General features: G+C 34.6%; 1 long non-coding RNA gene across 1 annotated transcript; it reads right to left on the minus strand.

Moving 5' to 3' along the window:
* Positions 1-18,890: 18,890 nt before the first annotated feature.
* On the minus strand, positions 18,891-21,121 carry LOC109120540 (uncharacterized). Its single transcript, XR_002028037.3, has 2 exons — positions 20,330-21,121; positions 18,891-19,152 (listed from the first exon to the last, which is right to left on the minus strand). It is a non-coding gene; the product is annotated as an uncharacterized lncRNA (long non-coding RNA).
* Positions 21,122-21,334: the final 213 nt, after the last annotated feature.

Below are 21,334 nucleotides of genomic sequence, written 5' to 3' on the forward strand. Positions count from 1 at the left end.
TGAATCTGCTGAACTGTAGATCGGGAATTGATCGATGCATGATCTGGATGCTGAGAACCTAAACCTATATCACTAGAAGATGTAGCGCACGTGTGCGTCAATACTTGAAAGATACTGAGCATTTAGGACAAAAGTAAAGCTGAAATAAAACATAACTGAACAAGCATAACAACAAGTATAATAATCTGACATGATAACTGAATTCTGAGCTAACTGAATGCAATGACTAATTTATAACATGCTAAAACTGAATAATGAATATACTAATAAATGGTCAATATAGAGAATCTGACTGATCTATGGGATCTACTAATAACCAATAATAAAACCATATGAGCTAATTGTCATGACCGGAATCTAGACCTCAGACGAGACCAGCGTCGTTGACCTCTCAGAGGTCGTAGACAAGCCTACACATCGTTACTTCATCTAGGTTAATTTAAGCGGAAAATTTGAACTTTTTATTACTTAACATTTATTTAAGACATTCTACTTAAAATGATAAACGTTCACAATCAACCATATAATATTAAGATAATCAAATGAACGAAATAGTTCATAATTGCATTAAACGTATTTTAGCCCAAATGGCACCAATACAAAGTCTGAAATGAAAGTGTAAATGAAACAATAGTGGAACATGCTCCACAAGCTAAAGACTACATCAAAGTTAGAAAATAACAGTAGCTATCCTCAAAAGCATGAGGGTCTACCAACTCCGGATGAAAGCTCCATGTCCGGATAGCTGCAACTTCGTACTGTAATCTCTAACGTCCACCTGTACCTCCACCTAAAAGTATATATTATATGGGCTTAGTACACACTTGTACTCAGTATGAGTATATGCAATCACACACCAAAGACATGCATGAGTACGAATAGCTCTTTCTTAACAACATGAGTCAAGTTAGTGGACTTGCCAAATTTGGATTTGGAAAGTTTATGGATCTGCCAAATTTGGATTAGGAAAGTCAGTGGACTTGCCAAATTGGATAAGGAAAGTCATTCTATGAGTGTCACATACATCATCATACATATTATATTATACACGACACATAACGTCTTAAACAGAGCACATAACATATTGCATATAACACATAACATCTTTCATATAATTTGTTTATACGCCATAAGACTTTGGAATCATGGACTTGACATCAAGACTTCCCAAAAATGAAGGCTCAACATATGGGACCTGAACTAGGGATCCTTCTTTATTAAACACAGAGTTTGCTTCATTCATTCATACGTACTTCACTTCATATACATTCATAAGCTAGTGTAAACACCAGCTATACCTAGGATGTAGTTTAAGACTTTTATCGGGTTCGTTGTGCAACGATCAAGAATGACCTAGTATCATTACTTAAGTCTAGCTCACCTCTTGATTATCCTATCCTAACACCTTTGGTATCATTCGTTTCATTATGTGCTTCATTTGAGGCTGGCCTCATTCATTCATTGGGAACTTTAACTTTAACCTTCATAGATCATGTGAGCATCATGTAATCTAGGTCTCCCCCATACCAAAAAGAGGTGGAATCATCGGCCAAAGTGACTCAAAACATGCTAGCGTATATAGGGTATTGAGCCATGCTAGATCCTTATATTTTAGCAATGTAGATTGAAAGAATAGGAGATATAATGAGACCCATACCCAGCATGCCAGATAGTCTCATCTCATAAGAGTTACATGAACCTCGGCCCTTCCTGAAAGAAGGCATCACCGCTCATAGCTAGACAATCGATGCTCAGTATAAAGTTCCATTACATTCAACTCATACGTCATGGAAGGTGTCTTCTAGTATGAAGATATCATAGCTCAATAGATGATTTTTCATCTCATCATTAGTATTAAGTATACATTTATATCAATACTTTCGTTAGAGTGTTCATAGAGAGTGGACTCTTATTTAGTTTTACACTTTCATAGGTGAGTACGTTTTAGTAACAATTACTTAATCTCATTTAATATTTCTCTCATCTTTCACATTATCCTCTTATCATGTTGTCACCAGATTCATTATCTTTGGCATATTGGCTCCTCATAATTACTCACCCCTTTTTACGTGAATGTTCATTTCATCATATGCCAATGCACTTGGCTATTTAGTGTGTTTCACACTCTTACTTGACCCTTATAGGGTTTCATAATTTTGTTACATACATCTTAGGTTCACTTACTTTACACGTATGCTAGACTTATGGGTCTACACATACAAGCCATGAGGCTTCAATTATATTTTGTTTAAGTGATTCATATCTTCCTAAGATTATGTGGTACAAGACTTATGCATCTTGTAAGTATGGCACGATCTCAATTTACATCTATGTAGGCAACAATATTTTTGAACATTTATTCACGTATGACTTATGTATCAATACGAAATTTGGGAAAGGAAACCCGATTTCAAATCCCTTGGACAAATCTTTCATTTTTATTTATTTTTGTTTGATCCACACGGCTTGGGGACCCAAGATAGAACCCCAACACCTTAATTTCATTTTTCCTTAGTTTCTGTAAAACCATAAAAATGAATATGCTAAGTAATGCTTAATGTGTCTAGAATGCCTTCGATTAGACCGGTTTCACACGGATTAATGCGTGTAGAACCAGATCTCTGAAACCTTGGTACATCCAAGCACACTAACTTGGGGAGTAAGTGGATCTAAAAAGGTTGGCCCAACCATGCAGGGCCCTCAAATACGAAGATTTACTTGAAGGAGTCTTTACCGGACTTAAAAAGGAAAAATCTTAGATTTGGAGGGTCTAGGGGTTTAATGGTATTTTTTCAGACTAAGGGCAGTATCGTAATTACCCTAAATATATAATTAATTACTTCATTAACAAGGTGGAGGGGAATTTTAGAGAGAGAGTTCCAAAAATTGGTTCTTGAAGTTAAGTGTTACTCAACCCGGGTTCGAACCTCAGTGGAAGCAATGAATTAAATTATTTTTAATTTATGTTGGTAAATTAATGTCATTAATTTATATTTAATAGTTGTTACTCTAAGTAAAAATAAAAGGAAATCAGATTTTTAATAATTAACTAAAAACCTTAATTGACTATGTCCTAAACTAGACTCCTAATCCTAAGAAAACTCTTCCCTCCCATGCTTATCTCTCTCTCTCACTTCTCTATCACTGTCACTCACGATTCTCTGTGCCAAATAACTTATAAAAACAGTAGGTAAGAAAAATTTATTCACACTTGAAGAAATCACAACGGAAATACAAGAAAACAAACGTTAATCACACGTTAGGCAAAGAGAGGTTGTCCGTCGAGTGGTGTTGACATTGAGGGGACTTGGACGTGATCTTGGGTGAATTTTTTGGGCAGAAATTTGAGGTTTTAACGTCAAAAAGGTATGGTTTCTCTTCTCTCTTGGTCCCTTTCCCAAGAGAACCCTAAGGTTCAGACGAATCTATTCTGAAAACTAGGGTTGTTCCCCGTTGCATGTCTTAATCACTAGCTCCCATTGAATCATAGGTTGTTTAGGTTTGCTGGTAAAAAACTAGGGACTAGACGTGTTTTCATGATGATTATGTGTTTATATGTATGTTCGGAATTATGTTACTTATGTTGATATTTTCCCGAAATTATGTGAACCGTATCTATGTGCCTTTGGTTAAGGCTTTAAAAATGTGATGTTGTGGTTGTATTTCATGTACAAATGATTATGTAATTCATGATGTTCATATTATTTGAAATGTGTCTGATTTGAGTGATAATCTAATGGATAAACGAATCCATGAAAAATGCACCTAAGGACGTATTAAATAATCTATGAATTTTCCCTGTGAATCACATGTAAATGATGAAGGAAGTGAGCTGAAAAATATGACAAAATTTCCAGATAATTACAAGTTAGTTTTGGGTAAACATAGATGAACAAATCTGAAATTTTAAATGAGTATAAATTAGGTGAGGTCATTAGGAATCAAACCCTCGACATCGCCCGTAAAAAGCACTAAAAAGGTGAATAAAAAAATGGGGCTGAGGGGGGTTCGAACTTGGGTACTCCTTGTTGGAAATTAATATATGAAATTAAGAATTTAGAGGAGTGGGATTCGAACCCAACAACCTCTCAATTAGATCTTTTAGAAAAAAAGGAAAGAAAATAAATATGAGGCGTGGTAATCGAACCCACGTCCTCAACGCAGTAGAGGAGAGTAAGAGAAAATGAAAAGAAAGAAATGTGAGGCGTGTGAATTGAACACACGACCTCAAGGTAGTAAAGGAGAGTTAAGAGAATGAAAAATGAAAGAAATGTGAGACCTGGGAATTGAACCCACGACCTCTAGACAGTAGAGGCGAATTAAAAGAAAAATAAAGAGATGCTATGGGGGTTTGATCCCACAACTTCATGGTCAACTCGAGATATTCAAGGAAAATAAATAAAAAAATATAAAAGGGGTTATGTGGATTTGAACCCACAACCCCTCGGTAGAGAAAGAGAATTTTTCAAAGAATAGAAATAAAAAAGGAAATATTAATGTTGGGGCTCGATCTAGGGTCCCAATGTCATATGGATTGAAATTAAATAGAAAGAAAAATGAAAATGTTGTCCAAGGGATTTGAAACCGGATTCCCTTGCCCAAGTTCCGTATTGATACATAAGTCATACGTGAATTAAATATTCAAGAATAATGTTTCCTACATAGATCGAAATCGAGATCTTGGCATACATACAATAGTCATAAGTCTTGTACCAAATAATCTTAGAAAGATATGAATCACTTAAGCGAACTATGAATGAAGCCTCATAGCTTGTATGTATATACCCATAAGTCTAGCATACGTTTAAAAATAAGTGAACCTAAGATGTATGTAATGAAATGATGTAACCCTAGAAGGGTTAAGTAAGAGTGTAAAACTCACCAAATGGACAAGTGCATTGGCACATGAAGAAATGAACAATGAAATGATTAAATGAACAATAAATGAACAATGAAATGATGAAACCCTAGAAGGGTTAAGTAAGATTGTGAAACACACTAAATGACTAAGTGTATTGGCACGTGATGAAATGAACAATGAAATGATCAAAATGAACCAAAAAAATGGTGGAATGAACAAACACACTAAATTTCCACGTGCATTGTTATATGATGAAATGAACATTCACGTAAAATGAGGTGAGTAATTGTGAAGAGAAAGTGTGCTAATGTTAATGAATGTTTTGACAACCTTATATAAGGCTAATGTAAAAGATGAGAGCAATCTCAAATTAGCCTAAGTAAATGTTACCAAAATGTACTCAACTATGAGAGTGTAAAGTTAATGAAGAGACTAATCTCTATGAAGACTCTAATTAAAGTATTGAGATTAACACACTTGATACTAATGATTAGATGAGAAATAATCTATTGAGATATGATGTCCTCATAGTAGAAGCTAGCTTCCATGACGTATGAGTTGAATGTAATGGAACTTTATACTGAACACCGATAGACTAGCAATGAGAAATAATGCCTTCTTTCAGGCAGGGCGGAGGTTCAATTACCATGTACACTAGCATGTTTTGGATCACTTTTGCCGGTGATTCCACCTCTTTTCGGTGTGGGGGAGACATTGGATTTCATGATGTTCACATGATTGATGTTGGTTAAAGTTAAAGTTCCCAATGAATGAATGAGGCTAACCTCAAATGATGCACATAATGAAATGAATGATATCGAAGGTGTTAGAATAGAATGATCAGGAGGTGAGTTACAATTAAGTAATGATACTAGGTCATTCTTGATCATTGCACAGCGAACCCGATGAAAGTCTTAAACTACATCCTAGGTATAGCTGGTGTTTACACTAGACTATGAAAGATATGAAATGAAGTATGTGTCAATGAATGAAGCAGACTCTGTGTTTGCTAAAGAAGGCTCCCTGGTTGAGGTCCCATATGTTGAGCCCTCATTTTCGGGAAGTCTTGATGTCATTCTATGATTCCAAGTTATCATGGCATATGAACGAATAATATAAAAAATGTTATTTGGTATATGCAATATATTATGTGCTATGTGCTAGATGTTATGTGATGTGTGCAATATGATAAGTATGATTATGCATGTTACTTTCATGGCCTGACTTTCCCAATCAAAATTTTGAAAGCTCACTAACTTTTTTAATCACAATTTTGCAAGTCTACTGACTTGACTTTCCATAATCATGTTGTTAAGAAAGAGTTGTTCTTAATAATGCATGTACTTGGTGTGTGCTTGCATATACCCATACTTAGTACAAGTGTGTACTAATCCCATACAACTCTACAACATTAGGTGCAGGCACAGGTGGATGCTAGAGCTACAGGTTGACGCTGAAACTATCCAGACGTGCAGCATTCATCCGGACTTGGTAGGACCTCATGCTTTTGAGGTTGCTTTCCCATTATATTCTAGCTTAGTTATAGAATTGAGCTATTGGAGTATGTTCCACTAGCATTTTTTTTTCTCTTTTGTTCGGACATTGTATTGGTGCCATTTTGGCAAGTATACATTTAATGCTATATTAACCAATTTCTTTCATTTGATGATCGTAATGTTAGATAATTGATGGTGAACAATTGTGAATCTAATAGAATGACTAGTATGTATGTTAAGAAACAAAAAGTTTCAAATTTTCCACTAAAATTAACCTAGACAAAGTAAGAATGACGTAAGTAGGCTTGTCTGCGACCTTTGAGAGGTCAACAACGCTGGTCTCGTCTGGGGTCTAGACTCCGCTTATGACAATTTATTTCTTTAGTTTTAATTTATTTGGGATTGAGAGGATGTAGGATCGAACCCTCAAAACCTCATTATTTCCTTTTTCCTTAAACCAATTTTTGTTTTGACAAAGAGGGTGTGGGATCTAACCCCCACAACCTTATTTTCTTTTCTCCTTAATTTCTTTTATTCTGTTGTGTAGTTGGGGGTTCGATTTCCACATGCCTCAACCTTTTATTTTTATTTTAACTCCTTAAATCTAACTTAGCGGTAGTGGGTTCGAACCCCACTCCTCTCATTTTTATCTCTATTTTTAACATAGGGAAAATCATTTAAGGGCACTCGGGTTCGAATCCCGTGTGCCTCACTCATTTTAATTTTTTAATTAATTATAGTGAAATTCACCAACTTATAAGTCAAGGGTACCCATGTTCGATCCCCTCTTGATCCCATTTCTTTATTTTTGTTTTTGGAGCTTTTCAAGTGTGAGGTCTCAGGTTCAATCCCTAGTGACCTCACCTATTTTTTATTCATTTAAATCTCATGTTGTTATCCTTGTTTGGCAAAAACTGAGCTAACACAATGCTGGAAATTTTGATCACATTTTTGCAGTCTATTTTCTCACATCTTTCACGTTAAATGTGTATACGTTTGGAGTAGTTTTCAGTGAGTTCTTGAGGTGCGTTTTTTTAAGATCACATTCGATAAAGATTTAACACTCAAATAATCATTTTTACATCACTTATGAACATCACGATTTAAACAAGTTTTTGCACGTGAAATACAACCATAAACATATCATTTTCATGCTCCAATCCGTGTCCAAAAGTCACGATTGTACATTGCACACACATAAACACATATATTTGGAAAACATAAGTTATAAGTCATACGATTCCAAAAACACATTCATAAACATACTCATGAAGAAAAAATATTACATGCCTAATATCTACCAGCAGACATACCAACCTACAACCATCGATAGGAGCTAGTGACAGGGACATGCAACAAGGAAACGATCCTAGTTTTCGGATTAGAATCGACTGAATCCTAGGGGTCCCTTGGGAAAGGAATCAAGAGTAAGAAAAACCATACCTTGTTTTGATGTTCAAACATTGAATTTTCTGCACAAATACCTCCTCCAACAAACTTCCAAATCCGAGCTTCAACAAGAAACATCGAAGGAAAACCCCTCAATTTGCCAAACATTTTTTGATATGTTTTGATTATATCATTAATGTGAATGTTGTACAAGAGTGAAGAACTTTTAGTTTATGGTCAGTTCTTTTATTTTGGAAGATAGAACGTGAAAATAAAGAGAGATTTTGACGTGAGAGAGAGAGAGTTAAACGGGAAAGGTTGTTTAGTCTTAGGTAAAGACTTAGTCAAACTTGGACTCTTTCATACCAATAAAAAAATCTTTTTTTTCCTTTTTCATAAATCAGCTAACAATTATTTATTTATTAAAAGAATTTACCAATTTAATTAAAACAATTTTAATCAGTGCTCCCACCTAGGTTCGAATCCGGTGGAGCAAGATTTTGCTAAACGGGTTATTTTTGCCCTCTCTCCCCAAAATACCCCTCCACCTTATTAGTTAAATAATTAATTACATATTTAGGATAATTACAATACTACCCTTAGCCTGGAAAAAGATAATTTTACCCCTAGACCATTCAAACTTAAGATTTCCCCTCTTTAAGTCTGGTAAAGACTCATCCGGGTAAATATTCGTATTTGGGTGCCCTACTTTGTTGGACCCGACCTTTCCTAGCTCAAATAACTCCCCAAGTTAGTTGTCTTGTATGTCACAGGGGTTCAAAGGTCTAGTTCTATGAGCATCAATACGTGTGAACCCGGTCTAATTGTAGGCATTCTAGACACATTAAGCATTTCTTAACATATCTATTTTTTTGGGTTGTTACACTAAATGTGGAGTACGATGTATAAGCCCCATCGTGAGGACCCAATATACATTGACAAAGGTATAAAGGCATGCTGGCGTGAACACTAAACTGATTGACCACAGAGGGGACTTAGAACCTACTTGCTAGTAGTTCTGGGACTAATTGGGGACGCTGAACCCTAGTCCAACTCGGAATTAAGCTACTCCCAATGAATACTGTAAATTAACTGATTATGTCTAAATTGTTGTAAATACTTGATAGCTCGAAACTAAACATGCAAACTGATAATGCAACAATTAATCTGCTAATTATGCATTTATACCTGAGGCATGTATATGTGAAATATCTGAAATATCTGACCTAACATGTGCAATTCAAAAACTTAAGAAATACATAGCTAGGGTTGTAAAATTCATGCAAAAAAACTTAATAATAACATGATAATCTTATTTGGAACATAAAACTAATAAATTCATAAATTTCTTTTGAGGTTCTAAAACCCTAAACCCAATCATGATATGGGAATAAAAAATCTGACTGGAAATTAGGGACCCAATGGGTGAAAGGAACCCACTAGTGAAAACCCATATACCTGGTGATAAAATCTATGAAAAAATACTTATGTTTCTGGACTAGAACTGCTGGAACTTGTTGCGTTCTTGAACTAGGGTTCTTCAGCCTCATTCTCCTCTCTTGCTTCTAATTTTTTAACTTTTGATTTAATGATTTGACTTAGATATGTTTTAATTATGTTTCTAGTCATAAACTGACTAAAATGTGATTATTAAGGGTCAAGACGACGTAACTTAAGGTTTAAATGAAGTGGGAAAAGACCAAAAGACCCCTAGATAAGTTGTTGTTTGACCAAACGATGGCCAGGACTGAAGGTCCATTGTCTGACGTACGGACTGTAAGTCCGTCCATCATCCAAGACTTACCAATTTTTCTGGGGAGTCTTGATCGATGATCACGGACTATGGACCGTCGTCTGACCTACGGACCGTAAGTCCGTCCGTCATCCAAGACTTAACCAATTTTTCTGGGATGAAATTATGAGAGTATCTTATCCCATCGACTATTTTGCACGATGGACCATGGGTCAGGCTATGGTCTGTCGATGCTCATCCATAGCTCTTGTCAGAGAGTGGGTGAATGGGGGTGTCGATCTACGGTCACGGACTATGGACCGTCGTCTAACCTACGGACCGTAAGGTCCGTTTGTCGATCAAGAGTTAGCCAATTTTTTGGGGCTGAGTAATTGGGAGTCTCTGATTCCATCGACGGTTGTGCAGGACCCATTATAGGTTAGGCGACGATCTGTCAATGCAACCGTTTGTTGCACTTGCAGATTCTTTTTCTTTTGTAAAGCTGGTTTTTAGTTTGTTTTGGCTACGGGTGTTACATTATCTCCCCCTTGGGAACATTCATCCTCAAATGAAGACTAAACTAGATGAACTAGAGGGAGAGTTCGGCAAACCCTACTACTAAACACTGAGAACTAAGCTTCTGACTGAATTGAATTGTGAGTAATTACGCTGAAAATGCAAGTACAAACTAAGGGAGCATGACTCTAAAACTGAATTTACACATTAATGACTGGAAAACTGAAGAGGAAATATTACCTCAAGCTAGAGTGGAGTCGGAAGGAAATAGGTGAGAATACTTGGCTTTCATGGCTACTTCTTCTTCCCAAGTAGCTCCTCTACAGACTGATTCCTCCACAAAACCATGACTGAAGCGACTTCTTTGTTTCTCAACCTTAGTATTTAACGGTCAAGAATCTCAACTGGTACATCCTCATAAGAAAGACTCTCTTTCATCGCCGCACTCTCTAATGGCACTATAGAGGCTGGGTCACCCACACATTTTTTTAAGAGTGAGATGTGAAAGAATGGATGCACTGCTCCTAATTTTGCTGGAAACTCTAACTCGAATTCCACTTTGCTAACCCTTTTCAATATCTTGTAAGGGCCTACATATTTAGTATTGAGCTTTCCTTTCTTTCTCAATCTCATCACCCCTTTCATAGGTGAGACCTTCAGAAAAACAAAATTACAACTTGGAACTCTAGTTCCCTTCTCCTTCATCTATATAAGATTTCTGACGACTTTGGGCTGTCTTAAGTCTATCTCTAATGAGTTGCACTTTCTCCATAGCATAAAGGACTGAATCTGGCCCTATCAAAGCTGCTTCATATACTTCAAACCAACCAACATGAGATCTATATCTACGCCCAAATAAAGCCCCATAAGGGGCCTTATGAATGTTGGAATGGTAGCTATTATTGTAGGCAAACTCAATAAGAGAAACGTGATCATCCCAACTACCCTTGAAATCGATCGCACAAGGTCTCAAAATATCCTCTAAGGTTTGAATAGTAAGCTCTGCCTGCCCATCCGTCTGTGGATGAAATGTTGTACTAAGGTTAACTTGAGTAGCAAGACCTTTCTGAAATGACTTCCAAAAATGAGAGGTATATTGAGGAGATCTATCTGAGATGATCGATAAAGGAACCCCATGTTACCTCACAATGCCATTATGTAAATCCTTTCATAGTCGTCTGCCAAATATGTAGTCTTGACCACCAAGAAGCGAGAAGACTTAGTCATCCTAGCAACTATCACCCAAATGGAGTCATTCTGTCTGCGAGTACGCGGTAATCCTTCGATGAAGTCCATATTAATCACATCCCACTTCCAAGTATGAATATCAATCTCTTAAATTATACCCCCTAGTTTCTGATTTTCTACCTTGACTTGCTGGGAATTGGGACACTTACTCACAAAGTTTGTTATATCCCTCTTCATGCCATTCGGCCAATAGACTTCCCGCATATTGCAGTACATCTTACTGGAATCTGGATGAATAGAATACCTAGAGTAATTGGCTTTTGCAAGAATATGTTGTCTCAACTCGCCGACATTAGGAACACACAATCTACCCTAGTAGCAAAGTACACCATCTCCCCCTTGGGATAAAACTTCCATTCTCTAATTGTGGACTACACACTTAAGTTCAAGAAAGATTGGATCACCGTCTTTCTTTTCATTAACCTCCACTACCAAAGAGGATTCTGCCCCATTCTTAACTGTTACACCATCGTCTTAAATGCTACTACATTAGCCTTAAATGGATGATAATGCACACTCATATCATAATCCTTAAGGAACTCTAGAAATCTCCTCTGGCAAAGATTCAAATGTTTTTGGTGAACACCTACTAAAGGACCTTATGGTCAGTGAAAATATCTACATGAACACCATACAAGTGGTGTTTCCGAATCATGAGTGAAAAAGCCACTGCTGCAAGTTCGAGGTCATGAGTTGGGTAGTTTTTCTCATGAACCTTAAGTTGTCAAGAAGCATAAGCTATCACCTTATCTCGCTGCATAAACACACAACCTAGAACAACTATGGATTCATCACAATAGATCATATAACCATCTGACCCCTCTGGTAGAATCAAGACAAGAGTTGTAGTCAATCGTGTTTTCTATTCTGCGAAGCTTTTCTCCCAATCATCTGACCATTGAAACTTTACCATCTTCTGAGTCAACCTAGTTAATGGTAAGTCTATGGATGAAAATATTTCCCCAAACCTTCTATAATAACCTTCTAGACCTAAGAAACTTCTGATATCTCTAACATAGGTATGTCTAGGAGATTGTTTCACTGCTTCTATCTTCTGTGAATCTACTCAGATCTCTTCGCTAAATACTATGTGACCAAGAAAGCAACAAATTGCAACCAAAACTCACATTTGCTAAACATAGCGAATAACTGGCGATCCATGAGCTTATGTAAAACAATTGTAAAGTGACTCATATTTTCTTCCTCATTCCTAGAGTAAATGAGGATATCATCAATAAAGTCGATAACGAACAAGTCCAAGTACTATTTGAAAAATCTATTCATCAAATACATGAAAGGTGCAGGAGCATTAGTTAGTCCAAACGACATAACTAAAAATTCATAATGACCATATACCGAGTTCTGAAGGCTATTTTCGGAATGTCACTATCTTTGACTCTAAGATGATGATAACCTGATAGAAGGTCTTCTTTGAGAAATGGCTAGCACCCTGAAGTTGGTCAAACAGGTCATCTATCCTAGGGATGGGACACTTATTCTTTAGTGTGACCTTGTTCAACTGTCTATAGTCAATGCACATTCTGAGAGAACAATGTTTCTTCCATACGAACAACATTGGTGCACCCCATGGTGAAATACTAGGTAAGATGAATCCCTTATCTAAAAGGTCTTTCAACTGCTCTTTCAATTCCTTAAGATCTGCTTGAACCATTATATCAGGAGGAATAGAAATAGGCTGGGTTTCTGGAAGTAGTTCAATTCCAAAGTCGATTTCTCTTTTGGAAGGGAATCCGGGAAGGTCTTCTGGAAATACTTCTGGAAAATCACAGACTAATAGAACTGACTCTAGAGCTGGGGTTTCATGGCTAGAATCCTAAACTCGAACTAGATGATACAGATAACCCTTATATATCATCTTTCTTTCCTTAAGGGAAGAAATAAAATGATACATAGGCGCTAAGCTACTACCCTTCCATTCTAAGATTGGTTCATCTTGAAATTGAAGATGAACAACCCTAGTTCTACAATAGACTGAGGAATAACATGAATGTAATGAATCCATGCCTAGAATAGTATCAAAGTCTACTATTTCTAATTATACTAGATCTATTGAGGTAAGTTTCTGAGATACTGTGACAGAATAATTTTGGTATACCCGTCTAGCTATAACTGGGTCATTGACTAAAGTAGATATTGAGAAAGGTTCTGAGAGTGTTTCTAGACTAATACTTAAGTTTAGTTCTATTGTGAGTTGCAAAAGACAAAGTACTCTCTGTTGTCTTTACTATGAGTGAACCATATGTGTGTTAAATCCTTAAGGTATTTGGATGCCAATTTCACCCTATCACTACCAGTTACTTGCATAACTCCAAATATTTTTTTGACCTCATGAATGAACTTCTTTGAGTTCTCACACAAATTGGGACCCAGAAACTCAGGTGAATATTTCTAAGCAAATGTCGAATACTAGCTGCCACTTATCCACCATTATTATTAGTTAGAACTCGAACCTTCTGATTGTTCTGGTTGGTCATACTCTGAGCCAAAAGCTGAATTGGTATTCTGAAACTCTATATTATAAATTTCTTATTTCGTACTAGAGGAACTACATTAGCATTTCCTGCATTAGCATTCCCTGTCTAATCTCTAAGAGAAGATATGATCTTAAGCGTAGAACGTCAATCTAGAGTGGAATTTGATCATACTTTACACATGATAAGAGTAACAAGAAAGTGAAGTTTTTCCTAAAACACTTCATAGGCTCCCTCTCATTAGATGTGGTGCACTTCATACCCATGAAAAGGACTCTACTTAGTGAGGCTTTTTAAGACATCCTAGGACTCTTGAACCTAGTGCCTTGATACCATGTTTTGTCACGCCCCGAGCTACCCCGGAGACACGGACAGGGAACTTAGAACCACAATTGATCCCAACCTAACCATGCTTGCATGATCATGAGCACATTAAAGATAATAAGCTGATGCAGAAGCTAAATCATAATTAAATCTGAAAAGATGGGGAATACCCATGTTCTATAACTTAGATATTTGAAAACAAATAGTTTAATACAAAGGAAATATTAACTCAACACTAAGTTGAATCTAACTATGTCTGACATAAGTCTCTAAACTGGACTAGAAATACAGGGACAAGTCCCTAACTAAATCTAGCAAAAACTAAAACAAAATGACTAACGACTAAAATGACACTCATGACTCTTGTCCTCAAAGATTGAGGACTCACCACTGAATCTGCTAAATTAGAGATCGAAAATCGATCAATGAGTGATCTGGATACTGAGAACCTGAACTTACAGCATGAGAAGATGTAACGCACGTATGTGTCAATACTTGAAAGGTACTGAGTATGTTGGATAGAGTAAAACTGAAATAGAACATAACTGAACAGGCATAAAACCAAGTATAATTATCTGACATGATAACTGAATTCGGACCTAATTGAATGCAATGACCAATTTATAACATACTGAAACTGAATATTGAATATAATGATAACGGATCAATGTAAAGAGTCTGACTGATCTGTGGGAGTTACTAATAACCCATAATAATATCACATGAGCAATATGTGCAGTCCAATGCATATGCCCTATCGAGAGGACCCAATATACCCTGCCAAAGGTATAAAGGCATGCTGGTGTGATCACTAAAGTGATTGCCCACAGAGGGTACTTACAATCTACTTGACTAGTATATATGGGACTAATTGGGTACGCTGAGCCCTATTCCAACTCGGTATTATGTTTCTCCTAATGAATACTATAAATTAATAGATTATGTCTGAGTTTCTGTAAATACTAGATAGCTCGAAACTGAACGTGCAAACTGAGAATACAATAATTAATCTGATAATTATGCATTTATAACTGAGGCATGTATACCTGGAATGTCTGAAATATCTGACCTAGCATGTGTAATTAAAAAACTAAAAAAATACATAGGTAGGGTTCTAAAATTCATGCAATAAAATGAATAATAACATAATAATCTAATTTGAAAAATAAAAATAATAAATTCATAAAGTTCTGTTGAAGTTCAAGAAACCCTAAATCTAATCATGATATGGGAATCAAGAATCTAACAAAAAACAAGGGACCCAATAGGTGAAAGGAAGCCACTAGAGAAATCCCATATACCTGGTGATGTAATCTTCGCGAAAATACTTATGTTTCAGGACTAGAACTGTTGGAACTTGTTGCGTTCTTGAACTAGGGTTCTTGAGCCTTTTTCTCATTTCTTGATTCTTATTTTTAACTTTTGATTTAATGATTTGACTTAGATATGTTTTAATTATATTTGTAAGATTAAACCTACCAAAATTTAATTATTTAGGGTAAAAAATTGTAACTTAGGGTTTAAACGAAGTGGGATAAGACCAAAAGACCCTAGGATATGTTCCTGTCCGACCAAATGATGGCCATGACAAACAATCAATCGTGTGACCTACGAACCATAACTCCATCTGTCGTCCAAGACTTAAGTAATTTTTTTGGGGAGTCTTGATTCATTTTGAAAGATATGACAACCCAAAAATATAATTTAAACTTTGAAACGGTCAAAAAAGTTATATGGACGAATATCGATGATGAAATTGTCCACAAAATTGATTTGGACAAGTATCAAAAATGTAACACTCCACAAGTTGATTTGGAGAAATTTCATAACATAATTTTTTTTAAAATGATGTGAATTGGAAGGGTTGAAGACCCTAAATTTAAAAAGATGTCATTTTGACGGATATGACGACCTAAAAATGAAAAGATGTCATTTTGAAGGATATGACGATCAAAAATAAAAAGATGTCATTTTGAAGGTATTGACAATCCAAAAATATCATTTAAACTTTGAAACGTCCACAAGGTTATTTGGACCAATATGATGACAAAAAATTAAAATGATGTTCACTGAAGGGTTTGACTACCGAAAAATGCAATTTGAACTTTGAAACGTTCAACAAAACTTATTTGGACAAAAATATCAATAATAAGACGGTCAATAAAGTTGCTATTGACAAATATAGGGCATAAATTTAAAATGATATCAATTTGAAGGGTATGACGATCCAAATTTAAGTGATGTCATTGTGAAGGGTATGACTACCGAAAAATAAAACTATGTCATTTTGAAGGGTATGACTATCAAAAATGCAATTTGAAAATTTGAAACGGTCCACAAAGTTATTTGGACAAATATCAACAATTAATTAGTCCACAAAGTTGGTATAAACAAAAGTTGAAAAGTTGGTTTCAAGCTTATTTTATAAACAGTGAAACATATTTTAACTTGGTTAGCATCAACAAAGTATTGTACAAAACTTTTGTTACAATTCTTTATCTTTCAACTGAGATTGATTTCGAGGTAACTCATATGGATTCAAGAGGTACCTCAGTTCTGCTTAAGTAACAACAAGATTTATCCATGTTGCAACAAACAAAGGCTTTGAACTAGACCTAACATCATGTTTCAGGTGCCCTCACAAGAAACATATTTTTAATTTACGCACATTTAAAGTTTTTTTGTTTGGGAACATCTGAAAAAGCAGACTTACACTCAGAAAAATGTTCAACGCATGCAAGTGTGATACCATAAGCTTAACCTTCATGCAAATATCCACTTATATAAGAATATTTGAATTGAAATCACGTAGGTCTTGTTAATAGCTTTTAATGTTGGCTTAGGATGGGTAGGATAGTCATTTGGGTTAAAAGTGACTAAATCTTTTCTTGAGCACTGTACTAAATTGGTTCTTTCAACATTTGTTACACATTTGGCATTTAATTCTCCTCGTTGTCCTTCTTTACCACTTCTTCACTTCTTTGAAACTTTGCTTATTTTAGTTTTTCCCCTCTTCATTATCTTTTGATCATTCTTCATTTTTGTATGGAGTAGTCTTTTCTTTTGTTGAAACTTGTCTTGTTTGAACTTGTGGGGATTTTTCGACTCTTCTTTCTTTCATTCTTTATTTTGAAGTCATTTTTTTTATTCTTGACTTTCAGGGACTTTGATTATTTTTGTATTTGACAATTTTAAACTTTGAATCTTATTTTGAAACTTGTGCGTCTTTAGTGCGTTCAAGAAAGTCAGGCCAAAGAGGATGAGTGTATACAGGCACTTAGAAATGGTATAAACTAAAAAGTGGTTGTCCAAAGAAAATGTTTAAAGCTCAAAGTGGGACACACTAAGGATTTAATGTCATTTGGTAGGATTTGAAAGGATCAAACGTATCAAAGAAAACCTACAATCATTTTTCAAATCAAACATTACTCAAATTTTCTCTTCAACAACATTTAGAACAAGTTCTAGATCAACAATGCAAAACAATTGAATTTAATTCAATACTCACCACACAATACACATGAAACAATGAATCTAGTTTTGTTCAATCTTGAGTGTGTGCAAGAGAATATTTTCAAATGTAAAAAAAGTACAAATGAGAGTTAGCGAAAGAATCTATAGTTTAACAGGAAGTCAATCTTCACGATTGTACAAATTATTTTTCACAGTCACACTTGACTGTGTTGGCACAAAACAAGTCAAAAAATGATATCCAAAAATATAAATACTAAAAGTATAAAAAAATAAAAAAATCTTTTGAATAAAGAATATTGAACTCAATAAGGGTTGCCTATTTATCCCATTAATAAGAATCAGGTTTCCGTAGTTCTTTCAGATATGCATACCATATTTTTCGAATAACAAATGAAATTGTTGAAAGAAAAACAAACAAATAAAAGAACCAATGAGCCTCATTGAAGGGCGAAAAATCCAAATTTATCATTTTTTTTAATATTCACAGAAAATTTTACAAGAATGTAAAATGACGGAGTCATATTAAAGGAAGGACCACCCAAATTTAACAAAAAATTGTAATAAAAAAATCAATGAGTCACATTGAAGGACGGATAGTACAACATTAAAAAATGTCAAACAATTTTATTTTAATTTTTGAAAGGGAGAAATTGAAATGAAAAATGAATAAGTCACATTGAAGGGCGGACCACCCAAATTAAAAAAAAATTATCAATTAAAGAGAAAGCAAAAAAAAATTGAGTTATATTGAAGGGAAGACAACCTAACTAAAAGAAAATGTCTAATAAAATCATCATTTTAACGGAATGTAAGATAACTAAAATAATAGATATATATGAAGAATGTAACATTATATACAAAAAGTAATACGAAGATACAAATTAACTCATAGTGATGCCTTATAAATCTGCAGTTTATGTACAAACTTGGTGAAATTCTTTAGGGCATTCCTTAAAAACTTTACCCATGTTTTAGCTTAAACAATCTGTGTTATTTAATCTTGTAAGAACTATCTCCTTTGTAAAAAATTTGGTGACCTCCTCAAGATATTTTACCCCAGTTACAGTTTCAAAATTTTTAAAAACTTACGGGGAAGATGATGAGCCCTTATGGCGCCTATGTATCCTGTTGAAGCAGGAATCATATCAAACGCAGTTCCAATAGATTATAACTTGAATGGAGATTGAACTAAGATTATCAATGTTCAAAAACTAGGTGACCAGGAGTGGTTTTTGAAAGCCCGCAAACCCAAGTGGACAACTTAGGATGGAACTCACGACGACCATTAGACGCATGACGAACAAATAAATTCTCGATCATTCCGAAAAAAGTGTTAAGTATAAAAAGATTCGGTTGCGATTTCGCAAAACTTTTCTTGAATATATTGTATTTATGTTAGAATATGTTATGAAAGCAATAACATTATACAACTAGTAATTAATAAATAATGAGTAGAATATGCAAATCATCAACAAAATATACAAGACATAATCAATAAAAGAATAACAGAATAATCTCCTCAATTTGAATAAATGAAACCATAATGTTCAGAACATTTATATCTTTTGTGGAGTCGCCATTCTGTTGACATCCCTTTGAGACGGCACAACGTCGCGGTGCCTGAATTAAAAAAGAATTACTTAAATATTATAAAATGAGTAAAAAGGGAAAAGAAAATCACCACCTAATTTTAATGGAAATGTAGAAACCGATTAATAAATTAATTTTAAAAATGTCTATGAAACCAATTGGTTCTAGGTAAAGGGTTCAAATTATTCAAAAGGAAAGGGGTTAGTCATCTTTTATAATCCACAAATTTGGGTCCCGGCGAAATTCATTTTTTTTTAAAATAGAGGAGAATAAAATAATGTATAAATAAAAGAATCATACACTATACACAAGTACTATGATAAAACAGTAATATAAGAATCGACCTAAATTTGCTTATAGTGAACAATATAAAATATTGAATATGAGTATAATTCGAATAACTCGGTTGTAAAGCACCTCTGAGTACCCATAAAAACAGTTAGTAATAAATAAATATGAATAAAATTGACAACAAAAATAACAATCTAAAAATAAAAATCTGTCATATCATCAAAGGACTTGGAAATGGATTGTGATTTCTTCATCGACGTATTTTAACATATAAAATATATTAACCGAAACAAAATTTCCGTCTTTTCAAAATTGAAAGACCTCTAAAATCGACGAAATATTTTTATCATTGAACATTTTAACATAAAACAATTCAATAAATCACAAAATATCTAAAATTAACCTCAAACAAAATGAGCAAACAACATAATAATCAATAACAACATCAACAGTAACAAATGGGGGAAAAACGATTCACCGGAAAATTTCTTAAAAAAATATATAACATTGACCAAAATAAAAATAAGATATTATAAAAAGCTATAACAACGATCATAAATAAAGCAAACATCAACTCGTAGTCAACAAAGAATGAAAAATAAATAAAATAATATACTATCTAAAATAGTGAATCACTAAATATAAACTACAATAAAATAGGATCAGAATAAGCTTAAACAAAAGAGAAATATACTGAAAAATATCAATAACCATGGGGTAACAGAAGAAAATAAGATTGTTTGAAGTTTGAGCTCTTCCAATAAAAAGGAAAATAATTTTCAAATATATAAAAACTGCAAACATATTTTAAGTAAGTAACACCAAAAAAATTAAAATAGAGCAGATTTTCAAAATACAAACATACGAAAACAATTTATATGAAAATACAAAAGAAGGTAAAAGATAATGCAATTACTATGGAGTTTAGGTGGAAAAAGAGCTCATTGATGGAGTGATGTTTTGATTTTGCCGGATCTGCTTGAGCTTTGGCTCACTGATTTGCTCAGTTGTTATTGATGTTGTTGTTCTCTGGTAACTTGGACTTTTGCTCCAGTTTTGCTCGCTTCGCCTGACTTAAATGTGAAAACAACTGCAAATCCAAATAAAATATGAAAAGGGAAAAAAGGAAGGGACTGGTCCGTTTATCTTGCTATTGCTAGCTGGAAAAATGGGAAGAAACAAAAGGGGTTTTGGTGATTATTTGCTAGCGGGAAAGAGGAGGAGAAGAGAGGATTTAAGAGTTGTTGGCTTGCTCCTGTTCATCAGAGCTTGGAGTTCCTTGCCGGAGTTAGAAAAGAGAAAGGAGTTGGTGTTTTTTGCTCTGTTTTTCATTGGAATTTAGGAAGGTTTGAGGTGTGGGGGTGTCTGGATGGTTTTTATGGGTTTGGAGGTTTATTAAGGGAGAACGGAGAAGAAAGAATGGGGGTTTGAGGGCTGGCTATTTGTCGGAGAAAGAAAAGAAAATGGGTTTTTGGGTGGTCATGGTTGCTGGTTAGAAAATGAAATGGAAATGGAAGAGAGAAGTTTGGTTTCCAAAATTCATGGATGTTGGTGGAAAAATTGTAGTTTCACCAAAAAATTGGGAAAATAAAATGGGGTTTTGGGGGGTAGACTCGCCGGATTCATGCAAAACTCATGTGACCTACCACTGAAAAATAATGAACGATAAAATCATGTAAAATAATCCTTAAATTCTTATCCACTCCCAAATCTATTGAGACTGATATTCCATATATAAGGAATTATTTAAAATGGTTCTCAGTTATGGCATCCAGTTTGTGACCGAAAAATTGTTGGTGTGTATACAAATATATATAGATTTGAATGACTTTTTATACTGCACAAAATTTCAAAATGAATATTAACAATGTAAATGAGAAAAAATGAATATCAAAAAACTTAATGAACATAACAATTACTT

This window comes from Solanum lycopersicum, chromosome 1, assembly GCF_036512215.1.
Source record: "Solanum lycopersicum chromosome 1, SLM_r2.1".
NCBI lineage: Eukaryota > Viridiplantae > Streptophyta > Magnoliopsida > Solanales > Solanaceae > Solanum > Solanum lycopersicum.